Source organism: Rhinichthys klamathensis, unplaced genomic scaffold (genome assembly GCF_029890125.1).
Source record: "Rhinichthys klamathensis goyatoka isolate OS25496 unplaced genomic scaffold, OSU_Roscu_1.1 h1tg000057l_1, whole genome shotgun sequence".
Taxonomy (NCBI): domain Eukaryota; kingdom Metazoa; phylum Chordata; class Actinopteri; order Cypriniformes; family Leuciscidae; genus Rhinichthys; species Rhinichthys klamathensis.
In genome coordinates, this window is record NW_026606602.1 from 242,773 (window position 1) to 270,415 (window position 27,643).

Consider the following 27,643-nt stretch of genomic DNA (forward strand, 5'->3'; position numbering starts at 1 on the left):
CCCATAACCCAGAGGTCGATGGATCGAAACCATCCTCTGCTAAGACAGCTTTACTTATAAACATACTCTGCTCCTACTTGAAGAAAAGCTGTCACATCTTTGTGCTAAAACCCTTTGTTGTTTTCACCTGATCACATTTATGACAGAGGCACTTCATGTGCACTTCATGTGTGCCTAAACGCGAGCCCTTTTGAAAACACCTGTGAATGGGAGCTCTTCTATGGCGAGCAGAGTAGCGCAGCGGAAGCGTGCTGGGCCCATAACCCAGAGGTCGATGGATCGAAACCATCCTCTGCTAAGGCTTCTTCAGGTATGTCCATGTTTTATCCCAAATAAAGAGCAACTTCCACATCCGCTTGTTCATTCAGAAAATCTGTGTGTTTGTGTGTGTATGCCCTGTTCTAACGCCTCATTGACTAAGCCACCTGAATGAGATGGACAATTAGTAGGGCAAGCTAGTCATGCCCCAGTGGCCTATCGAAGTAGTCGTTCATCCGGATTACTTTGTGTGCTGGCCTTGTTGATGGATCGAAACCATCCTCTGCTAAGGCTTCTTCAGGTATGTCCATGTTTTATCCCAAATAAAGAGCAACTTCCACATCCCGCTTGTTCATTCAGAAAATCTGTGGGTGCTTCTCAATATCCCTCCTCGCTCCTCCGTCCTCCATCCTATGACCCGGAAACCGATCGAGCTCAGCCTTCTTGAAGGACATCTCAATTCTCTAATTGCACCGCGAGGAGGCGAGGATCGAGGATCGAGGAGGCTTCCAGAGGAGCTATGAGCGAGGATACACAGGTGTACCCTTTGCGGAAGAGTTTTATCGACTAAACATGACGCACGTATCAATTCTCCTCCCCCTTCACATCTGTCACAATCATTTGAATTTATACTTTACTTTTGTAGTTTACATAAACCACACAACTCACATATTTCAACAAGGTATCTTGCTTTATTATTAGTTATTATTAATTTCTTAAATAAACAAACTTTAACAACATAAGGGCAGATCCTTTGAGCACTGCTGATGACGCTGTGAAGTGACGCTCGAGTGATCAAGTATTCCAATGTATAAAAAAGCTTTCAGTCAATTCCTCCGTCCTCATTTTTTTTCCTTGCAGCCTTCCCTCGCGTCCTACAGGGGGTGGAGCTGAGACGCGAGGAAAGGAAGCGAGGATGCACAAATAAGAAATGAGAAGCACCCTGTGTGTTTGTGTGTGTATGCCCTGTTCTAACGCCTCATTGACTAAGCCACCTGAATGAGATGGACAATTAGTAGGGCAAGCGAGTCATGCCCCAGTGGCCTATAGAAGTAGTCGTTCATCCGGATTACTTTGTGTGCTGGCCTTGTTTAAATGCCAATGCTGTTGTTGTCACTGAAGCCAAAGTAATGGGGGCACATGAGCAGATATTTTGAACAGCCCCAGTGGCCTAATGGATAAGGCACTGGCCTCCTAAGCCAGGGATTGTGGGTTCGAGTCCCATCTGGGGTGGTTTACAGCAGCGGAAGCGTGCTGGGCCCATAACCCAGAGGTCGATGGATCGAAACCATCCTCTGCTAAGACAGCTTTACTCATAAACATACTCTCCTCCTACTTGAAGAAAAGTTGCCTCAGCTGTGTGCTAGAACCTTCTGCATTTTTCACCTGTTCTAATTGATGACAGAAGAGCGCTTCAAGTGTGCCTAAACGCATGTCAATTTGAAAACAGTAGAGTATGGCAAGTCTGTTGTCAGGAGCAGAGTGGCGCAGCGGAAGCGTGCTGGGCCCATAACCCAGAGGTCGATGGATCGAAACCATCCTCTGCTAAGACAGCTTTACTTATAAACATACTCTGCTCCTACTTGAAGAAAAGCAGTCACATCTTTGTGCTAAAACCCTTTGTTGTTTTCACCTGATCACATTTATGACAGAGGCACTTCGTGTGCACTTCATGTGTGCCTAAACGCAAGCCCTTTTGAAAACACCTGTGAATGGGAGATCTTCTATGGCGAGCAGAGTGGCGCAGCGGAAGCGTGCTGGGCCCATAACCCAGAGGTACTCTGCTCCTACTTGAAGAAAAGCTGTCACATCTTTGTGCTAAAACCCTTTGTTGTTTTCACCTGATCACATTTATGACAGAGGCACTTTGTGTGCACTTCATGTGTGCCTAAACGCAAGCCCTTTTGAAAACACCTGTGAATGGGAGCTCTTCTATGGCGAGCAGAGTGGCGCAGCGGAAGCGTGCTGGGCCCATAACCCAGAGGTCGATGGATCGAAACCATCCTCTGCTAAGGCTTCTTCAGGTATGTCCATGTTTTATCCCAAATAAAGAGCAACTTCCACATCCCGCTTGTTCATTCAGAAAATCTGTGTGTATGCCCTGTTCTAACGCCTCATTGACTAAGCCACCTGAATGAGATGGACAATTAGTAGGGCAAGCGAGTCATGCCCCAGTGGCCTATCGAAGTAGTCGTTCATCCGGATTACTTTGTGTGCTGGCCTTGTTTAAATGCCAATGCTGTTGTTTTCACTGAAGCCAAAGTAAAGGGGGCAGATGAGCAGATATTCTGAACAGCCCCAGTGGCCTAATGGAAAGGCACTGGCCTCCTAAGCCAGGGATTGTGGGTTCCAGTCCCATCTGGGGTGGTTTACAGCAGAGTGGCGCAGCGGAAGCGTGCTGGGCCCATAACCCAGAGGTCGATGGATCGAAACCATCCTCTGCTAAGACAGCTTTACTTATAAACATACTCTGCTCCTACTTGAAGAAAAGCTGTCACATCTTTGTGCTAAAACCCTTTGTTGTTTTCACCTGATCACATTTATGACAGAGGCACTTCATGTGCACTTCATGTGTGCCTAAACGCGAGCCCTTTTGAAAACACCTGTGAATGGGAGCTCTTCTATGGCGAGCAGAGTAGCGCAGCGGAAGCGTGCTGGGCCCATAACCCAGAGGTCGATGGATCGAAACCATCCTCTGCTAAGGCTTCTTCAGGTATGTCCATGTTTTATCCCAAATAAAGAGCAACTTCCACATCCGCTTGTTCATTCAGAAAATCTGTGTGTTTGTGTGTGTATGCCCTGTTCTAACGCCTCATTGACTAAGCCACCTGAATGAGATGGACAATTAGTAGGGCAAGCTAGTCATGCCCCAGTGGCCTATCGAAGTAGTCGTTCATCCGGATTACTTTGTGTGCTGGCCTTGTTGATGGATCGAAACCATCCTCTGCTAAGGCTTCTTCAGGTATGTCCATGTTTTATCCCAAATAAAGAGCAACTTCCACATCCCGCTTGTTCATTCAGAAAATCTGTGGGTGCTTCTCAATATCCCTCCTCGCTCCTCCGTCCTCCATCCTATGACCCGGAAACCGATCGAGCTCAGCCTTCTTGAAGGACATCTCAATTCTCTAATTGCACCGCGAGGAGGCGAGGATCGAGGATCGAGGAGGCTTCCAGAGGAGCTATGAGCGAGGATACACAGGTGTACCCTTTGCGGAAGAGTTTTATCGACTAAACATGACGCACGTATCAATTCTCCTCCCCCTTCACATCTGTCACAATCATTTGAATTTATACTTTACTTTTGTAGTTTACATAAACCACACAACTCACATATTTCAACAAGGTATCTTGCTTTATTATTAGTTATTATTAATTTCTTAAATAAACAAACTTTAACAACATAAGGGCAGATCCTTTGAGCACTGCTGATGACGCTGTGAAGTGACGCTCGAGTGATCAAGTATTCCAATGTATAAAAAAGCTTTCAGTCAATTCCTCCGTCCTCATTTTTTTTCCTTGCAGCCTTCCCTCGCGTCCTACAGGGGGTGGAGCTGAGACGCGAGGAAAGGAAGCGAGGATGCACAAATAAGAAATGAGAAGCACCCTGTGTGTTTGTGTGTGTATGCCCTGTTCTAACGCCTCATTGACTAAGCCACCTGAATGAGATGGACAATTAGTAGGGCAAGCGAGTCATGCCCCAGTGGCCTATCGAAGTAGTCGTTCATCCGGATTACTTTGTGTGCTGGCCTTGTTTAAATGCCACTGCTGTTGTTGTCACTGAAGCCAAAGTAATGGGGGCACATGAGCAGATATTTTGAACAGCCCCAGTGGCCTAATGGATAAGGCACTGGCCTCCTAAGCCAGGGATTGTGGGTTCGAGTCCCATCTGGGGTGGTTTACAGCAGAGTGGCGCAGCGGAAGCGTGCTGGGCCAATAACCCAGAGGTCGATGGATTGAAACCATCCTCTGCTAAGACAGCTTTACTCATAAACATACTCTGCTCCTACTTGAAGAAAAGTTGCCTCAGCTGTGTGCTAGAACCTTCTGCATTTTTCACCTGTTCTAATTGATGACAGAAGAGCACTTCAAGTGTGCCTAAACGCATGTCAATTTGAAAACAGTAGAGTATGGCAAGTCTGTTGTCAGGAGCAGAGTGGCGCAGCGGAAGCGTGCTGGGCCCATAACCCAGAGGTCGATGGATCGAAACCATCCTCTGCTAAGACAGCTTTACTTATAAACATACTCTGCTCCTACTTGAAGAAAAGCTGTCACATCTTTGTGCTAAAACCCTTTGTTGTTTTCACCTGATCACATTTATGACAGAGGCACTTCATGTGCACTTCATGTGTGCCTAAACGCGAGCCCTTTTGAAAACACCTGTGAATGGGAGCTCTTCTATGGCGAGCAGAGTAGCGCAGCGGAAGCGTGCTGGGCCCATAACCCAGAGGTCGATGGATCGAAACCATCCTCTGCTAAGGCTTCTTCAGGTATGTCCATGTTTTATCCCAAATAAAGAGCAACTTCCACATCCGCTTGTTCATTCAGAAAATCTGTGTGTTTGTGTGTGTATGCCCTGTTCTAAAGCCTCATTGACTAAGCCACCTGAATGAGATGGACAATTAGTAGGGCAAGCTAGTCATGCCCCAGTGGCCTATCGAAGTAGTCGTTCATCCGGATTACTTTGTGTGCTGGCCTTGTTGATGGATCGAAACCATCCTCTGCTAAGGCTTCTTCAGGTATGTCCATGTTTTATCCCAAATAAAGAGCAACTTCCACATCCCGCTTGTTCATTCAGAAAATCTGTGGGTGCTTCTCAATATCCCTCCTCGTCTCCTCGCTCCTCCGTCCTCCATCCTATGACCCGGAAACCGATCGAGCTCAGCCTTCTTGAAGGACATCTCAATTCTCTAATTGCACCGCGAGGAGGCGAGGATCGAGGATCGAGGAGGCTTCCAGAGGAGCTATGAGCGAGGATACACAGGTGTACCCTTTGCGGAAGAGTTTTATCGACTAAACATGACGCACGTATCAATTCTCCTCCCCCTTCACATCTGTCACAATCATTTGAATTTATACTTTACTTTTGTAGTTTACATAAACCACACAACTCACATTTTTCAACAAGGTATCTTGCTTTATTATTAGTTATTATTAATTTCTTAAATAAACAAACTTTAACAACATAAGGGCAGATCCTTTGAGCACTGCTGATGACGCTGTGAAGTGACGCTCGAGTGATCAAGTATTCCAATGTATAAAAAAGCTTTCAGTCAATTCCTCCGTCCTCATTTTTTTTCCTTGCAGCCTTCCCTCGCGTCCTACAGGGGGTGGAGCTGAGACGCGAGGAAAGGAAGCGAGGATGCACAAATAAGAAATGAGAAGCACCCTGTGTGTTTGTGTGTGTATGCCCTGTTCTAACGCCTCATTGACTAAGCCACCTGAATGAGATGGACAATTAGTAGGGCAAGCGAGTCATGCCCCAGTGGCCTATAGAAGTAGTCGTTCATCCGGATTACTTTGTGTGCTGGCCTTGTTTAAATGCCAATGCTGTTGTTGTCACTGAAGCCAAAGTAATGGGGGCACATGAGCAGATATTTTGAACAGCCCCAGTGGCCTAATGGATAAGGCACTGGCCTCCTAAGCCAGGGGTTGTGGGTTCGAGTCCCATCTGGGGTGGTTTACAGCAGAGTGGCGCAGGGGAAGCGTGCTGGGCCAATAACCCAGAGGTCGATGGATTGAAACCATCCTCTGCTAAGACAGCTTTACTCATAAACATACTCTGCTCCTACTTGAAGAAAAGTTGCCTCAGCTGTGTGCTAGAACCTTCTGCATTTTTCACCTGTTCTAATTGATGACAGAAGAGCGCTTCAAGTGTGCCTAAACGCATGTCAATTTGAAAACAGTAGAGTATGGCAAGTCTGTTGTCAGGAGCAGAGTGGCGCAGCGGAAGCGTGCTGGGCCCATAACCCAGAGGTCGATGGATCGAAACCATCCTCTGCTAAGACAGCTTTACTTATAAACATACTCTGCTCCTACTTGAAGAAAAGCAGTCACATCTTTGTGCTAAAACCCTTTGTTGTTTTCACCTGATCACATTTATGACAGAGGCACTTCGTGTGCACTTCATGTGTGCCTAAACGCAAGCCCTTTTGAAAACACCTGTGAATGGGAGATCTTCTATGGCGAGCAGAGTGGCGCAGCGGAAGCGTGCTGGGCCCATAACCCAGAGGTACTCTGCTCCTACTTGAAGAAAAGCTGTCACATCTTTGTGCTAAAACCCTTTGTTGTTTTCACCTGATCACATTTATGACAGAGGCACTTTGTGTGCACTTCATGTGTGCCTAAACGCAAGCCCTTTTGAAAACACCTGTGAATGGGAGCTCTTCTATGGCGAGCAGAGTGGCGCAGCGGAAGCGTGCTGGGCCCATAACCCAGAGGTCGATGGATCGAAACCATCCTCTGCTAAGGCTTCTTCAGGTATGTCCATGTTTTATCCCAAATAAAGAGCAACTTCCACATCCCGCTTGTTCATTCAGAAAATCTGTGTGTATGCCCTGTTCTAACGCCTCATTGACTAAGCCACCTGAATGAGATGGACAATTAGTAGGGCAAGCGAGTCATGCCCCAGTGGCCTATCGAAGTAGTCGTTCATCCGGATTACTTTGTGTGCTGGCCTTGTTTAAATGCCAATGCTGTTGTTTTCACTGAAGCCAAAGTAAAGGGGGCAGATGAGCAGATATTCTGAACAGCCCCAGTGGCCTAATGGAAAGGCACTGGCCTCCTAAGCCAGGGATTGTGGGTTCCAGTCCCATCTGGGGTGGTTTACAGCAGAGTGGCGCAGCGGAAGCGTGTTGGGCCCATAACCCAGAGGTCGATGGATCGAAACCATCCTCTGCTAAGACAGCTTTACTTATAAACATACTCTGCTCCTACTTGAAGAAAAGCTGTCACATCTTTGTGCTAAAACCCTTTGTTGTTTTCACCTGATCACATTTATGACAGAGGCACTTCATGTGCACTTCATGTGTGCCTAAACGCGAGCCCTTTTGAAAACACCTGTGAATGGGAGCTCTTCTATGGCGAGCAGAGTAGCGCAGCGGAAGCGTGCTGGGCCCATAACCCAGAGGTCGATGGATCGAAACCATCCTCTGCTAAGGCTTCTTCAGGTATGTCCATGTTTTATCCCAAATAAAGAGCAACTTCCACATCCGCTTGTTCATTCAGAAAATCTGTGTGTTTGTGTGTGTATGCCCTGTTCTAACGCCTCATTGACTAAGCCACCTGAATGAGATGGACAATTAGTAGGGCAAGCTAGTCATGCCCCAGTGGCCTATCGAAGTAGTCGTTCATCCGGATTACTTTGTGTGCTGGCCTTGTTGATGGATCGAAACCATCCTCTGCTAAGGCTTCTTCAGGTATGTCCATGTTTTATCCCAAATAAAGAGCAACTTCCACATCCCGCTTGTTCATTCAGAAAATCTGTGGGTGCTTCTCAATATCCCTCCTCGCTCCTCCGTCCTCCATCCTATGACCCGGAAACCGATCGAGCTCAGCCTTCTTGAAGGACATCTCAATTCTCTAATTGCACCGCGAGGAGGCGAGGATCGAGGATCGAGGAGGCTTCCAGAGGAGCTATGAGCGAGGATACACAGGTGTACCCTTTGCGGAAGAGTTTTATCGACTAAACATGACGCACGTATCAATTCTCCTCCCCCTTCACATCTGTCACAATCATTTGAATTTATACTTTACTTTTGTAGTTTACATAAACCACACAACTCACATATTTCAACAAGGTATCTTGCTTTATTATTAGTTATTATTAATTTCTTAAATAAACAAACTTTAACAACATAAGGGCAGATCCTTTGAGCACTGCTGATGACGCTGTGAAGTGACGCTCGAGTGATCAAGTATTCCAATGTATAAAAAAGCTTTCAGTCAATTCCTCCGTCCTCATTTTTTTTCCTTGCAGCCTTCCCTCGCGTCCTACAGGGGGTGGAGCTGAGACGCGAGGAAAGGAAGCGAGGATGCACAAATAAGAAATGAGAAGCACCCTGTGTGTTTGTGTGTGTATGCCCTGTTCTAACGCCTCATTGACTAAGCCACCTGAATGAGATGGACAATTAGTAGGGCAAGCGAGTCATGCCCCAGTGGCCTATCGAAGTAGTCGTTCATCCGGATTACTTTGTGTGCTGGCCTTGTTTAAATGCCAATGCTGTTGTTGTCACTGAAGCCAAAGTAATGGGGGCACATGAGCAGATATTTTGAACAGCCCCAGTGGCCTAATGGATAAGGCACTGGCCTCCTAAGCCAGGGATTGTGGGTTCGAGTCCCATCTGGGGTGGTTTACAGCAGAGTGGCGCAGCGGAAGCGTGCTGGGCCAATAACCCAGAGGTCGATGGATTGAAACCATCCTCTGCTAAGACAGCTTTACTCATAAACATACTCTGCTCCTACTTGAAGAAAAGTTGCCTCAGCTGTGTGCTAGAACCTTCTGCATTTTTCACCTGTTCTAATTGATGACAGAAGAGCACTTCAAGTGTGCCTAAACGCATGTCAATGTGAAAACAGTAGAGTATGGCAAGTCTGTTGTCAGGAGCAGAGTGGCGCAGCGGAAGCGTGCTGGGCCCATAACCCAGAGGTCGATGGATCGAAACCATCCTCTGCTAAGACAGCTTTACTTATAAACATACTCTGCTCCTACTTGAAGAAAAGCAGTCACATCTTTGTGCTAAAACCCTTTGTTGTTTTCACCTGATCACATTTATGACAGAGGCACTTCGTGTGCACTTCATGTGTGCCTAAACGCAAGCCCTTTTGAAAACACCTGTGAATGGGAGATCTTCTATGGCGAGCAGAGTGGCGCAGCGGAAGCGTGCTGGGCCCATAACCCAGAGGTACTCTGCTCCTACTTGAAGAAAAGCTGTCACATCTTTGTGCTAAAACCCTTTGTTGTTTTCACCTGATCACATTTATGACAGAGGCACTTTGTGTGCACTTCATGTGTGCCTAAACGCAAGCCCTTTTGAAAACACCTGTGAATGGGAGCTCTTCTATGGCGAGCAGAGTGGCGCAGCGGAAGCGTGCTGGGCCCATAACCCAGAGGTCGATGGATCGAAACCATCCTCTGCTAAGGCTTCTTCAGGTATGTCCATGTTTTATCCCAAATAAAGAGCAACTTCCACATCCCGCTTGTTCATTCAGAAAATCTGTGTGTTTGTGTGTGTATGCCCTGTTCTAACGCCTCATTGACTAAGCCACCTGAATGAGATGGACAATTAGTAGGGCAAGCGAGTCATGCCCCAGTGGCCTATCGAAGTAGTCGTTCATCCGGATTACTTTGTGTGCTGGCCTTGTTTAAATGCCAATGCTGTTGTTGTCACTGAAGCCAAAGTAATGGGGGCACATGAGCAGATATGTTGAACAGCCCCAGTGGCCTAATGGATAAGGCACTGGCCTCCTAAGCCAGGGATTGTGGGTTCGAGTCCCATCTGGGGTGGTTTACAGCAGAGTGGCGCAGCGGAAGCGTGCTGGGCCCATAACCCAGAGGTCGATGGATTGAAACCATCCTCTGCTAAGACAGCTTTACTCATAAACATACTCTGCTCCTACTTGAAGAAAAGTTGCCTCAGCTGTGTGCTAGAACATTCTGCATTTTTCACCTGTTCTAATTGATGACAGAAGAGCACTTCAAGTGTGCCTAAACGCATGTCAATTTGAAAACAGTAGAGTATGGCAAGTCTGTTGTCAGGAGCAGAGTGGCGCAGCGGAAGCGTGCTGGGCCCATAACCCAGAGGTCGATGGATCGAAACCATCCTCTGCTAAGACAGCTTTACTTATAAACATACTCTGCTCCTACTTGAAGAAAAGCAGTCACATCTTTGTGCTAAAACCCTTTGTTGTTTTCACCTGATCACATTTATGACAGAGGCACTTCGTGTGCACTTCATGTGTGCCTAAACGCAAGCCCTTTTGAAAACACCTGTGAATGGGAGATCTTCTATGGCGAGCAGAGTGGCGCAGCGGAAGCGTGCTGGGCCCATAACCCAGAGGTACTCTGCTCCTACTTGAAGAAAAGCTGTCACATCTTTGTGCTAAAACCCTTTGTTGTTTTCACCTGATCACATTTATGACAGAGGCACTTTGTGTGCACTTCATGTGTGCCTAAACGCAAGCCCTTTTGAAAACACCTGTGAATGGGAGCTCTTCTATGGCGAGCAGAGTGGCGCAGCGGAAGTGTGCTGGGCCCATAACCCAGAGGTCGATGGATCGAAACCATCCTCTGCTAAGGCTTCTTCAGGTATGTCCATGTTTTATCCCAAATAAAGAGCAACTTCCACATCCCGCTTGTTCATTCAGAAAATCTGTGTGTTTGTGTGTGTATGCCCTGTTCTAACGCCTCATTGACTAAGCCACCTGAATGAGATGGACAATTAGTAGGGCAAGCGAGTCATGCCCCAGTGGCCTATCGAAGTAGTCGTTCATCCGGATTACTTTGTGTGCTGGCCTTGTTTAAATGCCAATGCTGTTGTTGTCACTGAAGCCAAAGTAATGGGGGCACATGAGCAGATATTTTGAACAGCCCCAGTGGCCTAATGGATAAGGCACTGGCCTCCTAAGCCAGGGATTGTGGGTTCGAGTCCCATCTGGGGTGGTTTACAGCAGAGTGGCGCAGCGGAAGCGTGCTGGGCCCATAACCCAGAGGTCGATGGATTGAAACCATCCTCTGCTAAGACAGCTTTACTCATAAACATACTCTGCTCCTACTTGAAGAAAAGTTGCCTCAGCTGTGTGCTAGAACCTTCTGCATTTTTCACCTGTTCTAATTGATGACAGAAGAGCACTTCAAGTGTGCCTAAACGCATGTCAATTTGAAAACAGTAGAGTATGGCAAGTCTGTTGTCAGGAGCAGAGTGGCGCAGCGGAAGCGTGCTGGGCCCATAACCCAGAGGTCGATGGATCGAAACCATCCTCTGCTAAGACAGCTTTACTTATAAACATACTCTGCTCCTACTTGAAGAAAAGCAGTCACATCTTTGTGCTAAAACCCTTTGTTGTTTTCACCTGATCACATTTATGACAGAGGCACTTCGTGTGCACTTCATGTGTGCCTAAACGCAAGCCCTTTTGAAAACACCTGTGAATGGGAGATCTTCTATGGCGAGCAGAGTGGCGCAGCGGAAGCGTGCTGGGCCCATAACCCAGAGGTACTCTGCTCCTACTTGAAGAAAAGCTGTCACATCTTTGTGCTGAAACCCTTTGTTGTTTTCACCTGATCACATTTATGACAGAGGCACTTTGTGTGCACTTCATGTGTGCCTAAACGCAAGCCCTTTTGAAAACACCTGTGAATGGGAGCTCTTCTATGGCGAGCAGAGTGGCGCAGCGGAAGCGTGCTGGGCCCATAACCCAGAGGTCGATGGATCGAAACCATCCTCTGCTAAGGCTTCTTCAGGTATGTCCATGTTTTATCCCAAATAAAGAGCAACTTCCACATCCCGCTTGTTCATTCAGAAAATCTGTGTGTTTGTGTGTGTATGCCCTGTTCTAACGCCTCATTGACTAAGCCACCTGAATGAGATGGACAATTAGTAGGGCAAGCGAGTCATGCCCCAGTGGCCTATCGAAGTAGTCGTTCATCCGGATTACTTTGTGTGCTGGCCTTGTTTAAATGCCAATGCTGTTGTTGTCACTGAAGCCAAAGTAATGGGGGCACATGAGCAGATATTTTGAACAGCCCCAGTGGCCTAATGGATAAGGCACTGGCCTCCTAAGCCAGGGATTGTGGGTTCGAGTCCCATCTGGGGTGGTTTACAGCAGAGTGGCGCAGCGGAAGCGTGCTGGGCCCATAACCCAGAGGTCGATGGATTGAAACCATCCTCTGCTAAGACAGCTTTACTCATAAACATACTCTGCTCCTACTTGAAGAAAAGTTGCCTCAGCTGTGTGCTAGAACCTTCTGCATTTTTCACCTGTTCTAATTGATGACAGAAGAGCACTTCAAGTGTGCCTAAACGCATGTCAATTTGAAAACAGTAGAGTATGGCAAGTCTGTTGTCAGGAGCAGAGTGGCGCAGCAGAAGCGTGCTGGGCCCATAACCCAGAGGTCGATGGATCGAAACCATCCTCTGCTAAGACAGCTTTACTTATAAACATACTCTGCTCCTACTTGAAGAAAAGCTGTCACATCTTTGTGCTAAAACCCTTTGTTGTTTTCACCTGATCACATTTATGACAGAGGCACTTCGTGTGCACTTCATGTGTGCCTAAACGCAAGCCCTTTTGAAAACACCTGTGAATGGGAGCTCTTCTATGGCGAGCAGAGTGGCGCAGCGGAAGCGTGCTGGGCCCATAACCCAGAGGTCAATGGATCGAAACCATCCTCTGCTAAGGCTTCTTCAGGTATGTCCATGTTTTATCCCAAATAAAGAGCAACTTCCACATCCCGCTTGTTCATTCAGAAAATCTGTGTGTATGCCCTGTTCTAACGCCTCATTGACTAAGCCACCTGAATGAGATGGACAATTAGTAGGGCAAGCGAGTCATGCCCCAGTGGCCTATCGAAGTAGTCGTTCATCCGGATTACTTTGTGTGCTGGCCTTGTTTAAATGCCAATGCTGTTGTTTTCACTGAAGCCAAAGTAAAGGGGGCAGATGAGCAGATATTCTGAACAGCCCCAGTGGCCTAATGGAAAGGCACTGGCCTCCTAAGCCAGGGATTGTGGGTTCCAGTCCCATCTGGGGTGGTTTACAGCAGAGTGGCGCAGCGGAAGCGTGCTGGGCCCATAACCCAGAGGTCGATGGATCGAAACCATCCTCTGCTAAGACAGCTTTACTTATAAACATACTCTGCTCCTACTTGAAGAAAAGCTGTCACATCTTTGTGCTAAAACCCTTTGTTGTTTTCACCTGATCACATTTATGACAGAGGCACTTCATGTGCACTTCATGTGTGCCTAAACGCGAGCCCTTTTGAAAACACCTGTGAATAGGAGCTCTTCTATGGCGAGCAGAGTAGCGCAGCGGAAGCGTGCTGGGCCCATAACCCAGAGGTCGATGGATCGAAACCATCCTCTGCTAAGGCTTCTTCAGGTATGTCCATGTTTTATCCCAAATAAAGAGCAACTTCCACATCCGCTTGTTCATTCAGAAAATCTGTGTGTTTGTGTGTGTATGCCCTGTTCTAACGCCTCATTGACTAAGCCACCTGAATGAGATGGACAATTAGTAGGGCAAGCTAGTCATGCCCCAGTGGCCTATCGAAGTAGTCGTTCATCCGGATTACTTTGTGTGCTGGCCTTGTTGATGGATCGAAACCATCCTCTGCTAAGGCTTCTTCAGGTATGTCCATGTTTTATCCCAAATAAAGAGCAACTTCCACATCCCGCTTGTTCATTCAGAAAATCTGTGGGTGCTTCTCAATATCCCTCCTCGTCTCCTCGCTCCTCCGTCCTCCATCCTATGACCCGGAAACCGATCGAGCTCAGCCATCTTGAAGGACATCTCAATTCTCTAATTGCACCGCGAGGAGGCGAGGATCGAGGATCGAGGAGGCTTCCAGAGGAGCTATGAGCGAGGATACACAGGTGTACCCTTTGCGGAAGAGTTTTATCGACTAAACATGACGCACGTATCAATTCTCCTCCCCCTTCACATCTGTCACAATCATTTGAATTTATACTTTACTTTTGTAGTTTACATAAACCACACAACTCACATATTTCAACAAGGTATCTTGCTTTATTATTAGTTATTATTAATTTCTTAAATAAACAAACTTTAACAACATAAGGGCAGATCCTTTGAGCACTGCTGATGACGCTGTGAAGTGACGCTCGAGTGATCAAGTATTCCAATGTATAAAAAAGCTTTCAGTCAATTCCTCCGTCCTCATTTTTTTTCCTTGCAGCCTTCCCTCGCGTCCTACAGGGGGTGGAGCTGAGACGCGAGGAAAGGAAGCGAGGATGCACAAATAAGAAATGAGAAGCACCCTGTGTGTTTGTGTGTGTATGCCCTGTTCTAACGCCTCATTGACTAAGCCACCTGAATGAGATGGACAATTAGTAGGGCAAGCGAGTCATGCCCCAGTGGCCTATCGAAGTAGTCGTTCACCCGGATTAGTTTGTGTGCTGGCCTTGTTTAAATGCCAATGCTGTTGTTGTCACTGAAGCCAAAGTAATGGGGGCAGATGAGCAGATATTTTGAACAGCCCCAGTGGCCTAATGGATAAGGCACTGGCCTCCTAAGCCAGGGATTGTGGGTTCGAGTCCCATCTGGGGTGGTTTACAGCAGAGTGGCACAGCGGAAGCGTGCTGGGCCAATAACCCAGAGGTTGATGGATTGAAACCATCCTCTGCTAAGACAGCTTTACTCATAAACATACTCTGCTCCTACTTGAAGAAAAGTTGCCTCAGCTGTGTGCTAGAACCTTCTGCATTTTTCACCTGTTCTAATTGATGACAGAAGAGCACTTCAAGTGTGCCTAAACGCATGTCAATTTGAAAACAGTAGAGTATGGCAAGTCTGTTGTCAGGAGCAGAGTGGCGCAGCGGAAGCGTGCTGGGCCCATAACCCAGAGGTCGATGGATCGAAACCATCCTCTGCTAAGACAGCTTTACTTATAAACATACTCTGCTCCTACTTGAAGAAAAGCAGTCACATCTTTGTGCTAAAACCCTTTGTTGTTTTCACCTGATCACATTTATGACAGAGGCACTTCGTGTGCACTTCATGTGTGCCTAAACGCAAGCCCTTTTGAAAACACCTGTGAATGGGAGATCTTCTATGGCGAGAAGAGTGGCGCAGCGGAAGCGTGCTGGGCCCATAACCCAGAGGTACTCTGCTCCTACTTGAAGAAAAGCTGTCACATCTTTGTGCTAAAACCCTTTGTTGTTTTCACCTGATCACATTTATGACAGAGGCACTTTGTGTGCACTTCATGTGTGCCTAAACGCAAGCCCTTTTGAAAACACCTGTGAATGGGAGCTCTTCTATGGCGAGCAGAGTGGCGCAGCGGAAGCGTGCTGGGCCCATAACCCAGAGGTCGATGGATCGAAACCATCCTCTGCTAAGGCTTCTTCAGGTATGTCCATGTTTTATCCCAAATAAAAAGCAACTTCCACATCCCGCTTGTTCAATCAGAAAATCTGTGTGTTTGTGTGTGTATGCCCTGTTCTAACGCCTCATTGACTAAGCCACCTGAATGAGATGGACAATTAGTAGGGCAAGCGAGTCATGCCCCAGTGGCCTATCGAAGTAGTCGTTCATCCGGATTACTTTGTGTGCTGGCCTTGTTTAAATGCCAATGCTGTTGTTGTCACTGAAGCCAAAGTAATGGGGGCACATGAGCAGATATTTTGAACAGCCCCAGTGGCCTAATGGATAAGGCACTGTCTTCCTAAGCCAGGGATTGTGGGTTCGAGTCCCATCTGGGGTGGTTTACAGCAGAGTGGCGCAGCGGAAGCGTGCTGGGCCCATAACCCAGAGGTCGATGGATTGAAACCATCCTCTGCTAAGGCAGCTTTACTCATAAACATACTCTGCTCCTACTTGAAGAAAAGTTGCCTCAGCTGTGTGCTAGAACCTTCTGCATTTTTCACCTGTTCTAATTGATGACAGAAGAGCACTTCAAGTGTGCCTAAACGCATGTCAATTTGAAAACAGTAGAGTATGGCAAGTCTGTTGTCAGGAGCAGAATGGCGCAGCGGAAGCGTGCTGGGCCCATAACCCAGAGGTCGATGGATCGAAACCATCCTCTGCTAAGACAGCTTTACTTATAAACATACTCTGCTCCTACTTGAAGAAAAGCTGTCACATCTTTGTGCTAAAACCCTTTGTTGTTTTCACCTGATCACATTTATGACAGAGGCACTTCGTGTGCACTTCATGTGTGCCTAAACGCAAGCCCTTTTGAAAACACCTGTGAATGGGAGCTCTTCTATGGCGAGCAGAGTGGCGCAGCGGAAACGTGCTGGGCCCATAACCCAGAGGTCAATGGATCGAAACCATCCTCTGCTAAGGCTTCTTCAGGTATGTTCATGTTTTATCCCAAATAAAGAGCAACTTCCACATCCCGCTTGTTCATTCAGAAAATCTGTGTGTATGCCCTGTTCTAACGCCTCATTGACTAAGCCACCTGAATGAGATGGACAATTAGTAGGGCAAGCGAGTCATGCCCCAGTGGCCTATCGAAGTAGTCGTTCATCCGGATTACTTTGTGTGCTGGCCTTGTTTAAATGCCAATGCTGTTGTTTTCACTGAAGCCAAAGTAAAGGGGGCAGATGAGCACATATTCTGAACAGCCCCAGTGGCCTAATGGAAAGGCACTGGCCTCCTAAGCCAGGGATTGTGGGTTCGAGTCCCATCTGGGGTGGTTTACAGCAGAGTGGCGCAGCGGAAGCGTGCTGGGCCCATAACCCAGAGGTCGATGGATCGAAACCATCCTCTGCTAAGACAGCTTTACTTATAAACATACTCTGCTCCTACTTGAAGAAAAGCTGTCACATCTTTGTGCTAAAACCCTTTGTTGTTTTCACCTGATCACATTTATGACAGAGGCACTTCGTGTGCACTTAATGTGTGCCTAAACGCAAGCCCTTTTGAAAACACCTGTGAATGGGAGATCTTCAATGGCGAGCAGATTGGCGCAGCGGAAGCGTGCTGGGCCTGTAACTCAGAGGTCGATGGATCGAAACCATCCTCTGCTAAGGCTTCTTCAGGTATGTCCATGTTTTATCCCAAATAAAGAGCAACTTCCACATCCCGCTTGTTCATTCAGAAAATCTGTGTGTTTGTGTGTGTATGCCCTGTTCTAACGCCTCATTGACTAAGCCACCTGAATGAGATGGACAATTAGTAGGGCAAGCGAGTCATGCCCCAGTGGCCTATCGAAGTAGTCGTTCATCCGGATTACTTTGTGTGCTGGCCTTGTTTAAATGCCAATGCTGTTGTTGTCACTGAAGCCAAAGTAATGGGGGCACATGAGCAGATATTTTGAACAGCCCCAGTGGCCTAAAGGATAAGGCACTGGCCTCTTAAGCCAGGGATTGTGGGTTCGAGTCCCATCTGAGTTGGTTTACAGCAGAGTGGCGCAGCGGAAGCGTGCTGGGCCCATAACCCAGAGGTCGATGGATCGAAACCATCCTCTGCTAAGACAGCTTTACTTATAAACATACTCTGCTCCTACTTGAAGAAAAGTTGCCTCAGCTGTGTGCTAGAACCTTCTGCAATTTTCACCTGTTCTAATTGATGACAGAAGAGCACTTCAAGTGTGCCTAAACGCATGTCAATTTGAAAACAGTAGAGTATGGCAAGTCTGTTGTCAGGAGCAGAGTGGCGCAGCGGAAGCGTGCTGGGCCCATAACCCAGAGGTCGATGGATCGAAACCATCCTCTGCTAAGACAGCTTTACTTATAAACATACTCTGCTCCTACTTGAAGAAAAGCTGTCACATCTTTGTGCTAAAACCCTTTGTTGTTTTCACCTGATCACATTAATGACAGAAGCACTTCGTGTGCACTTCATGTGTGCCTAAACGCAAGCCCTTTTGAAAACACCTGTGAATGGGAGCTCTGCTATGTCGAGCAGAGTAGCGCAGCGGAAGCGTGCTGAGCCCATAACCCAGAGGTCGATGGATCGAAACCATCCTCTGCTAAGGCATCTTCAGGTATGTCCATGTTTTATCCCAAATAAAGAGCAACTTCCACATCCCGCTTGTTCATTCAGAAAATCTGTGTGTTTGTGTGTGTATGCCCTGTTCTAACGCCTCATTGACTAAGCCACCTGAATGAGATGGACAATTAGTAGGGCAAGCGAGTCATGCCCCAGTGGCCTATCGAAGTAGTCGTTCATCCGGATTACTTTGTGTGCTGGCCTTGTTTAAATGCCAATGCTGTTGTTGTCACTGAAGCCAAAGTAATGGGGGCACATGAGCAGATATTTTTAACTTTCCCAGTGGCCTAATGGATAAGGCACTGGCCTCCTAAGCCAGGGATTGTGGGTTCGAGTCCCATCTGGGGTGGTGTACAGCAGAGTGGCGCAGCGGAAGCGTGCTGGGCCCATAACCCAGAGGTCGATGGATCGAAACCATCCTCTGCTAAACCTTCTTTACTTAAAGCTGCAGTCCGAAACTTTTCCTCTTTGTCGCCATCTCTCTGTTCGAAATCTGTAACTGCAGTGATTCGCGGAATTATTATCTTTACGTGGGTTGTAAATCGGCATGAAACAGCGCGGATGAACACAGTGCTTTGAGGCGAGTGCTGCTGTCAGTCACTGCGCTGTGTGGATATAATGTCATACAGAATCACAGATTCACTTTTTGAAAGTTTGACCAACATAAGAATTTTTACCGGAAAATGTCTTCTGAACAAGTAAGTAAAATCCATTTTTGTTCTGACCAACTAAGGGGGAAAAAGCATTCGACATGATAAGCTTCGTTAGATTTAATCAACGTGATTTACAGCAACCGTGCAAATTATAGCCTACTTTGTTCTCAAATTGTTCATGTTAACAACATCAGCATTGCGTGACTAATGTTAAATTTAATGTGTTTTATGGTTAGCAGCTACCTGTGTAGTTCAGAATTCATATTCTCCATAATAGCAAAACGAGAAAGGCACAACAAAGGAAACTCCATAACTGTGTGAATTAAGAAAACGTACTGTTACACGATTGAACTATTGAAATGTCTTACTTGTTCAGCAGAAAAAAGCTGTCTCTTCTTCCGTTTTGAACCCCTTCAAAACACGGAGTTCAAGTACTTTTCAAAAGCCCCGCCGATGTTTAAATCCATTGTGTTCGCATGAGACGGTTTCTTTCTCTTTCTCTAGCCACCTTAAATCCGAAGTACGAAGTCTTTTGGGTTTTATAACTGCCGAATCTCCAGTTGACACTGATGATTGTTGTTTGGATCTTTCTGGATGCCATAAGTTTAATTATGTAAAGTGCTGCGAGAAAAGCCTATACATCTAAACATCTCGTCACGCGCAGTATAGCCGGCTATAGCCGAAACTCCTTCTTTATGTGTACGGGTGTGACGTCATGACGCAAAGACATGCTCGAATTTCCCGCGGAAACCCACCAGTACCACTGGAATTAAAATCATTATTACAAGCTAACCGTTGTGAATCTAGCTATGGCAAGCAGATAGTTTTGACCACTGGCAGAATAAGTTTTTTTTAATATAATTATTTTGGATTATTTTTAACTTAAAAAAGTTACGGACTGGAGCTTTAAATACGTGCTCTGTTCCTACTTGAAGAAAAGTTGCCTCATATCAGCTGTGTGCTAGAACCTTCTGCATTTTTCCCCTGTTCTAATTGATGACAGAAGAGCACTTCAAGTGTGCCTAAACGCATGTCAATTTGAAAACAGTAGAGTATGGCAAGTCTGTTGTCAGGAGCAGAGTGGCGTGTGTGCCTTCATGTGTGTGCACTTCATGTGTGCCTAAACGCAAGCCCTTTTGAAAACACCTGTGAATGGAAGCTCTTCTATGGCGAGCAGAGTGGCGCAGCGGAAGCGTGCTGGGCCCATAACCCAGAGGTCGATGGATCGAAACCATCCTCTGCTAAGGCTTCTTCAGGTATGTCCATGTTTTATCCCAAATAAAGAGCAACTTCCACATCCCGCTTGTTCATTCAGAAAATCTGTGGGTGCTTCTCAATATCCCTCCTCGTCTCCATGCTCCTCCGTCCTCCATCCTATGACCCGGAAACCGATCGAGCTCAGCCATCTTGAAGGACATCTCAATTCTCTAATTGCACTGCGAGGAGGCGAGGATCGAGGATCGAGGAGGCTTCCAGAGGAGCTATGAGCGAGGATACACAGGTGTACCCTTTGCGGAAGAGTTTTATCGACTAAACATGACGCACGTATCAATTCTCCTCCCCCTTCACATCTGTCACAATCATTTGAATTTATACTTTACTTTTGTAGTTTACATAAACCACACAACTCACATATTTCAACAAGGTATCTTGCTTTATTATTATTTATTATTAATTTCTTAAATAAACAAACTTTAACAACATAATCGCAGATCCTTTGAGCACTGCTGATGACGCTGTGAAGTGACGCTCGAGTGATCAAGTATTCCAATGTATAAAAAAGCTTTCAGTCAATTCCTCCGTCCTCATTTTTTTTCCTTGCAGCCTTCCCTCGCGTCCTACAGGGGGTGGAGCTGAGACGCGAGGAAAGGAAGCGAGGAAAGGAAAGGAAGCGAGGAAAGGAAACGAGGATGCACAAATAAGAAATGAGAAGCACCCTGTGTGTTTGTGTGTGTATGCCCTGTTCTAACGCCTCATTGACTAAGCCACCTGAATGAGATGGACAATTAGTAGGGCAAGCGAGTCATGCCCCAGTGGCCTATCGAAGTAGTCGTTCATCCGGATTACTTTGTGTGCTGGCCTTGTTTAAATGCCGATGCTGTTGTTGTCACTGAAGCCAAAGTAATGGGGGCAGATGAGCAGATATTTTGAACAGCCCCAGTGGCCTAATGGATAAGGCACTGGCCTCCTAAGCCAGGGATTGTGGGTTCGAGTCCCATCTGGGGTGGTTTACAGCAGAGTGGCACAGCGGAAGCATGCTGGGCCCATAACCCAGAGGTCGATGGATCAAAACCATCCTCTGCTAAGACAGCTTTACTTATAAACATACTCTGCTCCTACTTGAAGAAAAGCTGTCACATCTTTGTGCTAAAACCCTTTGTTGTTTTCACCTGATCACATTTATGACAGAGGCACTTCGTGTGCACTTCATGTGTGCCTAAACGCAAGCCCTTTTGAAAACACCTGTGAATGGGAGCTCTTCTATGGCGAGCAGAGTGGCGCAGCGGAAGCGTGCTGGGCCCATAACCCAGAGGTCGATGGATCGAAACCATCCTCTGCTAAGGCTTCTTCAGGTATGTCCATGTTTTATCCCAAAAAAAAGAGCAACTTCCACATCCCGCTTGTTCATTCAGAAAATCTGTGTGTTTGTGTGTGTATGCCCTGTTCTAACGCCTCATTGACTAAGCCACCTGAATGAGATGGACAATTAGTAGGGCAAGCGAGTCATGCCCCAGTGGCCTATCGAAGTAGTCGTTCATCCGGATTACTTTGTGTGCTGGCCTTGTTTAAATGCCAATCCTGTTGTTGTCACTGAAGCCAAAGTAATGGGGGCAGATGAGCAGATATTTTGAACAGCCCCAGTGGCCTAATGGAAAGGCACTGCCCTCCTAAGCCAGGGATTGTGGGTTCGAGTCCCATCTGGGGTGGTTTACAGCAGAGTGGCGCAGCGGAAGCGTGCTGGGCCCATAACCCAGAGGTCAATGGATCGAAACCATCCTCTGCTAAGACAGCTTTACTTATAAACATACTCTGCTCCTACTTGAAGAAAAGCTGTCACATCTTTGTGCTAAAACCCTTTGTTGTTTTCACCTGATCACATTTATGACAGAGGCACTTCGTGCGCACTTCATGTGTGCCTAAACGCAAGCCCTTTTGAAAACACCTGTGAATGGGAGCTCTTCTATGGCGAGCAGAGTGGCGCAGCCGAAGCGTGCTGGGCCCATAACCCAGAGGTCAATGGATCGAAACCATCCTCTGCTAAGGCTTCTTCAGGTATGTCCATGTTTTATCCCAAATAAAGAGCAACTTCCACATCCCGCTTGTTCATTCAGAAAATCTGTGTGTGTATGCCCTGTTCTAACGCCTCATTGACTAAGCCACCTGAATGAGATGGACAATTAGTAGGGCAAGCGAGTCATGCCCCAGTGGCCTATTGACGTAGTCGTTCATCCGGATTACTTTGTGTGCTGGCCTTGTTTAAATGCCAATGCTGTTGTTGTCACTGAAGCCAAAGTAATGGGGGCAGATGAGCAGATATTTTGAACAGCCCCAGTGGCCTAATGGAAAGGCACTGCCCTCCTAAGCCAGGGATTGTGGGTTCGAGTCCCATCTGGGGTGGTTTACAGCAGAGTGGCGCAGCGGAAGCGTGCTGGGCCCATAACCCAGAGGTCGATGGATCAAAACCATCCTCTGCTAAGACAGCTTTACTTATAAACATACTCTGCTCCTACTTGAAGAAAAGCTGTCACATCTTTGTGCTAAAACCCTTTGTTGTTTTCACCTGATCACATTTATGACAGAGGCACTTCGTGTGCACTTCATGTGTGCCTAAACGCAAGCCCTTTTGAAAACACCTGTGAATGGGAGCACTTCTATGGCGAGCAGAGTGGCGCAGCGGAAGCGTGCTGGGCCCATAACCCAGAGGTCGATGGATCGAAACCATCCTCTGCTAAGGCTTCTTCAGGTATGTCCATGTTTTATCCCAAAAAAAAGAGCAACTTCCACATCCCGCTTGTTCATTCAGAAAATCTGTGTGTTTGTGTGTGTATGCCCTGTTCTAACGCCTCATTGACTAAGCCACCTGAATGAGATGGACAATTAGTAGGGCAAGCGAGTCATGCCCCAGTGGCCTATCGAAGTAGTCGTTCATCCGGATTACTTTGTGTGCTGGCCTTGTTTAAATGCCAATCCTGTTGTTGTCACTGAAGCCAAAGTAATGGGGGCAGATGAGCAGATATTTTGAACAGCCCCAGTGGCCTAATGGAAAGGCACTGCCCTCCTAAGCCAGGGATTGTGGGTTCGAGTCCCATCTGGGGTGGTTTACAGCAGAGTGGCGCAGCGGAAGCGTGCTGGGCCCATAACCCAGAGGTCAATGGATCGAAACCATCCTCTGCTAAGACAGCTTTACTTATAAACATACTCTGCTCCTACTTGAAGAAAAGCTGTCACATCTTTGTGCTAAAACCCTTTGTTGTTTTCACCTGATCACATTTATGACAGAGGCACTTCGTGTGCACTTCATGTGTGCCTAAACGCAAGCCCTTTTGAAAACACCTGTGAATGGGAGCTCTTCTATGGCGAGCAGAGTGGCGCAGCCGAAGCGTGCTGGGCCCATAACCCAGAGGTCGATGGATCGAAACCATCCTCTGCTAAGGCTTCTTCAGGTATGTCCATGTTTTATCCCAAATAAAGAGCAACTTCCACATCCCGCTTGTTCATTCAGAAAATCTGTGTGTGTATGCCCTGTTCTAACGCCTCATTGACTAAGCCACCTGAATGAGATGGACAATTAGTAGGGCAAGCGAGTCATGCCCCAGTGGCCTATTGACGTAGTCGTTCATCCGGATTACTTTGTGTGCTGGCCTTGTTTAAATGCCAATGCTGTTGTTGTCACTGAAGCCAAAGTAATGGGGGCAGATGAGCAGATATTTTGAACAGCCCCAGTGGCCTAATGGAAAGGCACTGCTCTCCTAAGCCAGGGATTGTGGGTTCGAGTCCCATCTGGGGTGGTTTACAGCAGAGTGGCGCAGCGGAAGCGTTCTGGGCCCATAACCCAGAGGTCAATGGATCGAAACCATCCTCTGCTAAGACAGCTTTACTTATAAACATACTCTGCTCCTACTTGAAGAAAAGGAGTCACATCTTTGTGCTAAAACCCTTTGTTGTTTTCACCTGATCACATTTATGACAGAGGCACTTCGTGTGCACTTCATGTGTGCCAAAACGCAAGCCCTTTTGAAAACACCTGTGAATGGGAGCTCTTCTATGGCGAGCAGAGTGGCGCAGCGGAAGCGTGCTGAGCCCATAACCCAGAGGTCGATTGATCGAAACCATCCTCTGCTAAGGCTTCTTCAGGTATGTCCATGTTTTATCCCAAATAAAGAGCAACTTCCACATCCCGCTTGTTCATTCAGAAAATCTGTGTGTTTGTGTGTGTATGCCCTGTTCTAACGCCTCATTGACTAAGCCACCTGAATGAGATGGACAATTAGTAGGGCAAGCGAGTCATGCCCCAGTGGCCTATCGACGTAGTCGTTCATCCGGATTACTTTGTGTGCTGGCCTTGTTTAAATGCCAATGCTGTTGTTGTCACTGAAGCCAAAGTAATGGGGGCAGATGAGCAGATATTTTGAACAGCCCCAGTGGCCTAATGGAAAGGCACTGCCCTCCTAAGCCAGGGATTGTGGGTTCGAGTCCCATCTGGGGTGGTTTACAGCAGAGTGGCGCAGCGGAAGCGTGCTGGGCCCATAACCCAGAGGTCGATGGATCGAAACCATCTTCTGCTAAGACAGCTTTACTTATAAACATACTCTGCTCCTACTTGAAGAAAAGCTGTCACATCTTTGTGCTAAAACCCTTTGTTGTTTTCACCTGATCACATTTATGACAGAGGCACTTCGTGTGCACTTCATGTGTGCCTAAACGCAAGCCCTTTTGAAAATACCTGTGAATGGGAGCTCTTCTATGGCGAGCAGAGTGGCGCAGCGGAAGCGTGCTGGGCCCATAACCCAGAGGTCGATGGATCGAAACCATCCTCTGCTAAGACATCTTTACTTATAAACATACTCTGCTCCTACTTGAAGAAAAGCTGTCACATCTTTGTGCTAAAACCCTTTGTTTTTTTCACCTGATCACATTTATGACAGAGGCACTTCGTGTGCACTTCATGTGTGCCTAAACGAAAGCCCTTTTAAAAACACCTGTGAATGGGGGCTCTTCTATGGCGAGCAGAGTGGCGCAGCGGAAGCGTGCTGGGCCCATAACCCAGAGGTCGATGGATCGAAACCATCCTCTGCTAAGTGTTCTTCAGGTATGTCCATGTTTTATCCCAAATAAAGAGCAACTTCCACATCAAGTCAAGTCATCTTCATTTATATAGCGCTTTTAACAATGAATTGTTTCAAAGCAGCTTTACAGAGATAAACATATAATTTAAGGTAACAGATTGTTTTGGCGTTATAGCGGTTCTTGAATAATGTTACTTCCAGCTAAAGTTAACTCTGATTGATTCACCTCCGTCGAAATGATCAGACTTTAAACGCGAACCTGTGATTAACGCTGACGGCGTTCACATGCTCATTCAGAATTCTATAGTTATGTGCTTTTTAAAATATGTGCGCAGGTTTGTAATTCATACAACCCAGCCTAAACAAACTACTTTTCTTGCCTATAAATTTTGATACAGAATTTTGTTTTATTTTATCACTTCGGGGTACGCGAGCCGGAATTCACAGCGCTTTATCTGTAGAGTGGGAAAGGAATCCTCCATAGGGAGAGGATAGTGGATACTTCAGCACTGCATTGTCATCGGGTCCAGGCGAATCTCCTTCGTCAGATCTGGACACGGCCTGGATTCGGCAGGCTGCGGGAAAACCTCGGGATAAACAAAGACACTAATATTAGCGTAGATGCCATTCTTCTTATGATGTAGCGAGTACATCAAGATTTAAGGGAAGTGTTCCCAGTTCCGGCTGACCTAATCTATGCAGCCTAACATTGAATTATAGAAGTCTATAATGTATTATGTGTATGCTAGGTCAAAGAGATGTGTTTTTAGTCTAGCTTTGAACTGACAGAGTGTGTCTGCTTCCCGGACAATGGTAGGAAGACTGTTCCAAAGTTTTGGTGCTAAATAGGAAAAGGATCTACCTCCAGCAGTCGATTTAGATATTCTAGGTATTATCAACTGGCCGGAATTTTGAGATCGCAATAGACGTGAAGGACTATAATGCGTTAAGAGCTCGCTCAAGTACTGCGGAGCTAAACCATTTAGTGTTTTGTAGGTAATCAACAATATTTTAAAATTTATACGATGTTTAATAGGGAGCCAATGCAGTGTTGACAGAACCGGGCTAATATGGTCATATTTCCTGGTTCTGGTAAGAACTCGAGCTGCGGCGTTTTGAACTAGCTGTAGTTTGTTTATTAAGCGTGCAGGGCAACCACCCAGTAGAGCATTACAATAATCTAGCCTTGAGGTCATGAACGCATGGACTAATTGTTCCGCATTTCCCAATGAGAGCATATCATTGGGCGTAATTTAGATATATTTTTAAGATGGAAAAATGCAGTTTTACAGATACTAGACACGTGGCTTTCAAAAGAAAGGTTGGTATCAAATAACACACCCAGGTTCCTAACCGACGACGAAGACTTGACAGAGCAGCCATTAAGTGTTAGACAGTATTCTGGGTTATTACGTGTGGAAGTTTTTTGTCCAATAATTAGAATCTCTGTCTTTTCAGAATTTAGTAGTAGGAAATTACTAGTCATCCAATTTTTTATATCAGCTATGCATTCCGTTAATTTTGTGAATTGGTAAGTTTCGTTGGGTTTTGAAGAAATATACAGCTGAGTATCATCGGCATAACAGTGAAAGCTAACTCCATGTTTCCTAGTGATATCTCCTAATGGTAGCATGTACAGAGTGAACAGCAGCGGTCCTAGTACTGAGCCTTGTGGTACGCCATACTGAACTTGTGATCGATAAGACATCTCTTCATTTACTGCTACAAACTGATAACGGTCAGTTAAGTATGATTTAAACCATGCTAATGCAATTCCACTAATGCCAACATAGTTTTCTAGTCTATTTAAAAGAATGTTGTGGTCAATGGTGTCAAATGCAGCACTAAGATCGAGTAACACTAATAGAGAGATACAACCACGATCGGATGATAAGAGCAAATCATTTGTGACTCTAATGAGAGCGGTCTCAGTGCTATGGTACGGTCTAAATCCGGACTGAAAATCCTCGCAGATATCATTTCTTTCTAGAAAGGAACATAGTTGTGAAGATACTGCTTTTTCTAATATCTTTGACAGAAAAGGCAGATTCGAGATCGGCCTGTAATTGACTAATTTTGTAGGATCAAGTTGTGGTTTTTTAACAAGCGGTTTTATCATAGCCAGTTTAAAGGTTTTTGGTACGTATCCTAGAGACAAAGATGAATTAATGATATTAAGAAGAGGATATATGACCTCTGGAAACATCTCTTTCAGTAGCTTAGTCGGTATAGGATCTAACATACAAGTTGTCGATTTAGATGAATTAACGAGTTTGCAGAATTCTTCCTCTCCTATAGCAACAAATAAATCAAATTTTTCCTCAGGGAGACTACAATGCACTTCCTGATGCGATACTGTGGTAGACGGTTGCATAGTTATAATTTTGTCCCTGATATTATCAATTTTATAAGTGAAGAAGTTCATAAAGTCATCACTGCCGTGTTGCTTTGACACTTCTGAGCTTGAAGCTTTCTTTTTCGTTAGTTTAGCCACTGTTTCAAATAAATACCTAGGATTATGTTTATTTTCTTCTAATAGGTTTGAAAAATAAGCAGATCTAGCAGCTTTTAAAGCCTCTCTGTAAGCAATTGAGCTCTCTTTCCACGAAATCCGAAATACCTCTAGTTTAGTTTTCTTCCAGTTGCGCTCCATTTTTCTGGCTGCTCTCTTTAGGGCCTGAGTGTGCTCGCTGTACCACGGCGTTGGACTATTTTCTTTAATCTTCTTTAAGCGCAACGGAGCAACTGCGTCTAAAGTGCTGGAAAAGAGAGA

The 27,643-nt window shown here is 46.2% G+C and overlaps 19 non-coding genes across 19 annotated transcripts; all 19 read left to right on the plus strand.

Annotated features, from left to right (window-relative positions):
- Positions 1–1,418: 1,418 nt before the first annotated feature.
- Positions 1,419–1,491, plus strand: trnar-ccu (transfer RNA arginine (anticodon CCU)). The gene has a single exon. It is a non-coding gene; the product is annotated as a tRNA-Arg (tRNA).
- Positions 1,492–2,553: 1,062 nt separating this feature from the next.
- trnar-ccu (transfer RNA arginine (anticodon CCU)) lies at positions 2,554–2,625 on the plus strand. The gene has a single exon. It is a non-coding gene; the product is annotated as a tRNA-Arg (tRNA).
- A 1,454-nt stretch (positions 2,626–4,079) lies between these two features.
- trnar-ccu (transfer RNA arginine (anticodon CCU)) lies at positions 4,080–4,152 on the plus strand. The gene has a single exon. It is a non-coding gene; the product is annotated as a tRNA-Arg (tRNA).
- A 1,709-nt stretch (positions 4,153–5,861) lies between these two features.
- trnar-ccu (transfer RNA arginine (anticodon CCU)) lies at positions 5,862–5,934 on the plus strand. Its single transcript has one exon. It is a non-coding gene; the product is annotated as a tRNA-Arg (tRNA).
- A 1,072-nt stretch (positions 5,935–7,006) lies between these two features.
- On the plus strand, positions 7,007–7,078 carry trnar-ccu (transfer RNA arginine (anticodon CCU)). The gene has a single exon. It is a non-coding gene; the product is annotated as a tRNA-Arg (tRNA).
- Positions 7,079–8,532: 1,454 nt separating this feature from the next.
- trnar-ccu (transfer RNA arginine (anticodon CCU)) lies at positions 8,533–8,605 on the plus strand. The gene has a single exon. It is a non-coding gene; the product is annotated as a tRNA-Arg (tRNA).
- Positions 8,606–9,687: 1,082 nt separating this feature from the next.
- trnar-ccu (transfer RNA arginine (anticodon CCU)) lies at positions 9,688–9,760 on the plus strand. The gene has a single exon. It is a non-coding gene; the product is annotated as a tRNA-Arg (tRNA).
- Positions 9,761–10,842: 1,082 nt separating this feature from the next.
- trnar-ccu (transfer RNA arginine (anticodon CCU)) lies at positions 10,843–10,915 on the plus strand. Its single transcript has one exon. It is a non-coding gene; the product is annotated as a tRNA-Arg (tRNA).
- Positions 10,916–11,997: 1,082 nt separating this feature from the next.
- On the plus strand, positions 11,998–12,070 carry trnar-ccu (transfer RNA arginine (anticodon CCU)). Its single transcript has one exon. It is a non-coding gene; the product is annotated as a tRNA-Arg (tRNA).
- Positions 12,071–12,934: 864 nt separating this feature from the next.
- trnar-ccu (transfer RNA arginine (anticodon CCU)) lies at positions 12,935–13,006 on the plus strand. Its single transcript has one exon. It is a non-coding gene; the product is annotated as a tRNA-Arg (tRNA).
- Positions 13,007–14,468: 1,462 nt separating this feature from the next.
- trnar-ccu (transfer RNA arginine (anticodon CCU)) lies at positions 14,469–14,541 on the plus strand. Its single transcript has one exon. It is a non-coding gene; the product is annotated as a tRNA-Arg (tRNA).
- Positions 14,542–15,623: 1,082 nt separating this feature from the next.
- Positions 15,624–15,696, plus strand: trnar-ccu (transfer RNA arginine (anticodon CCU)). The gene has a single exon. It is a non-coding gene; the product is annotated as a tRNA-Arg (tRNA).
- An 864-nt stretch (positions 15,697–16,560) lies between these two features.
- On the plus strand, positions 16,561–16,632 carry trnar-ccu (transfer RNA arginine (anticodon CCU)). Its single transcript has one exon. It is a non-coding gene; the product is annotated as a tRNA-Arg (tRNA).
- Positions 16,633–18,206: 1,574 nt separating this feature from the next.
- trnar-ccu (transfer RNA arginine (anticodon CCU)) lies at positions 18,207–18,279 on the plus strand. The gene has a single exon. It is a non-coding gene; the product is annotated as a tRNA-Arg (tRNA).
- A 2,458-nt stretch (positions 18,280–20,737) lies between these two features.
- Positions 20,738–20,810, plus strand: trnar-ccu (transfer RNA arginine (anticodon CCU)). Its single transcript has one exon. It is a non-coding gene; the product is annotated as a tRNA-Arg (tRNA).
- A 628-nt stretch (positions 20,811–21,438) lies between these two features.
- trnar-ccu (transfer RNA arginine (anticodon CCU)) lies at positions 21,439–21,510 on the plus strand. Its single transcript has one exon. It is a non-coding gene; the product is annotated as a tRNA-Arg (tRNA).
- Positions 21,511–22,129: 619 nt separating this feature from the next.
- Positions 22,130–22,201, plus strand: trnar-ccu (transfer RNA arginine (anticodon CCU)). The gene has a single exon. It is a non-coding gene; the product is annotated as a tRNA-Arg (tRNA).
- Positions 22,202–22,829: 628 nt separating this feature from the next.
- On the plus strand, positions 22,830–22,901 carry trnar-ccu (transfer RNA arginine (anticodon CCU)). The gene has a single exon. It is a non-coding gene; the product is annotated as a tRNA-Arg (tRNA).
- Positions 22,902–24,219: 1,318 nt separating this feature from the next.
- On the plus strand, positions 24,220–24,291 carry trnar-ccu (transfer RNA arginine (anticodon CCU)). The gene has a single exon. It is a non-coding gene; the product is annotated as a tRNA-Arg (tRNA).
- Positions 24,292–27,643: the final 3,352 nt, after the last annotated feature.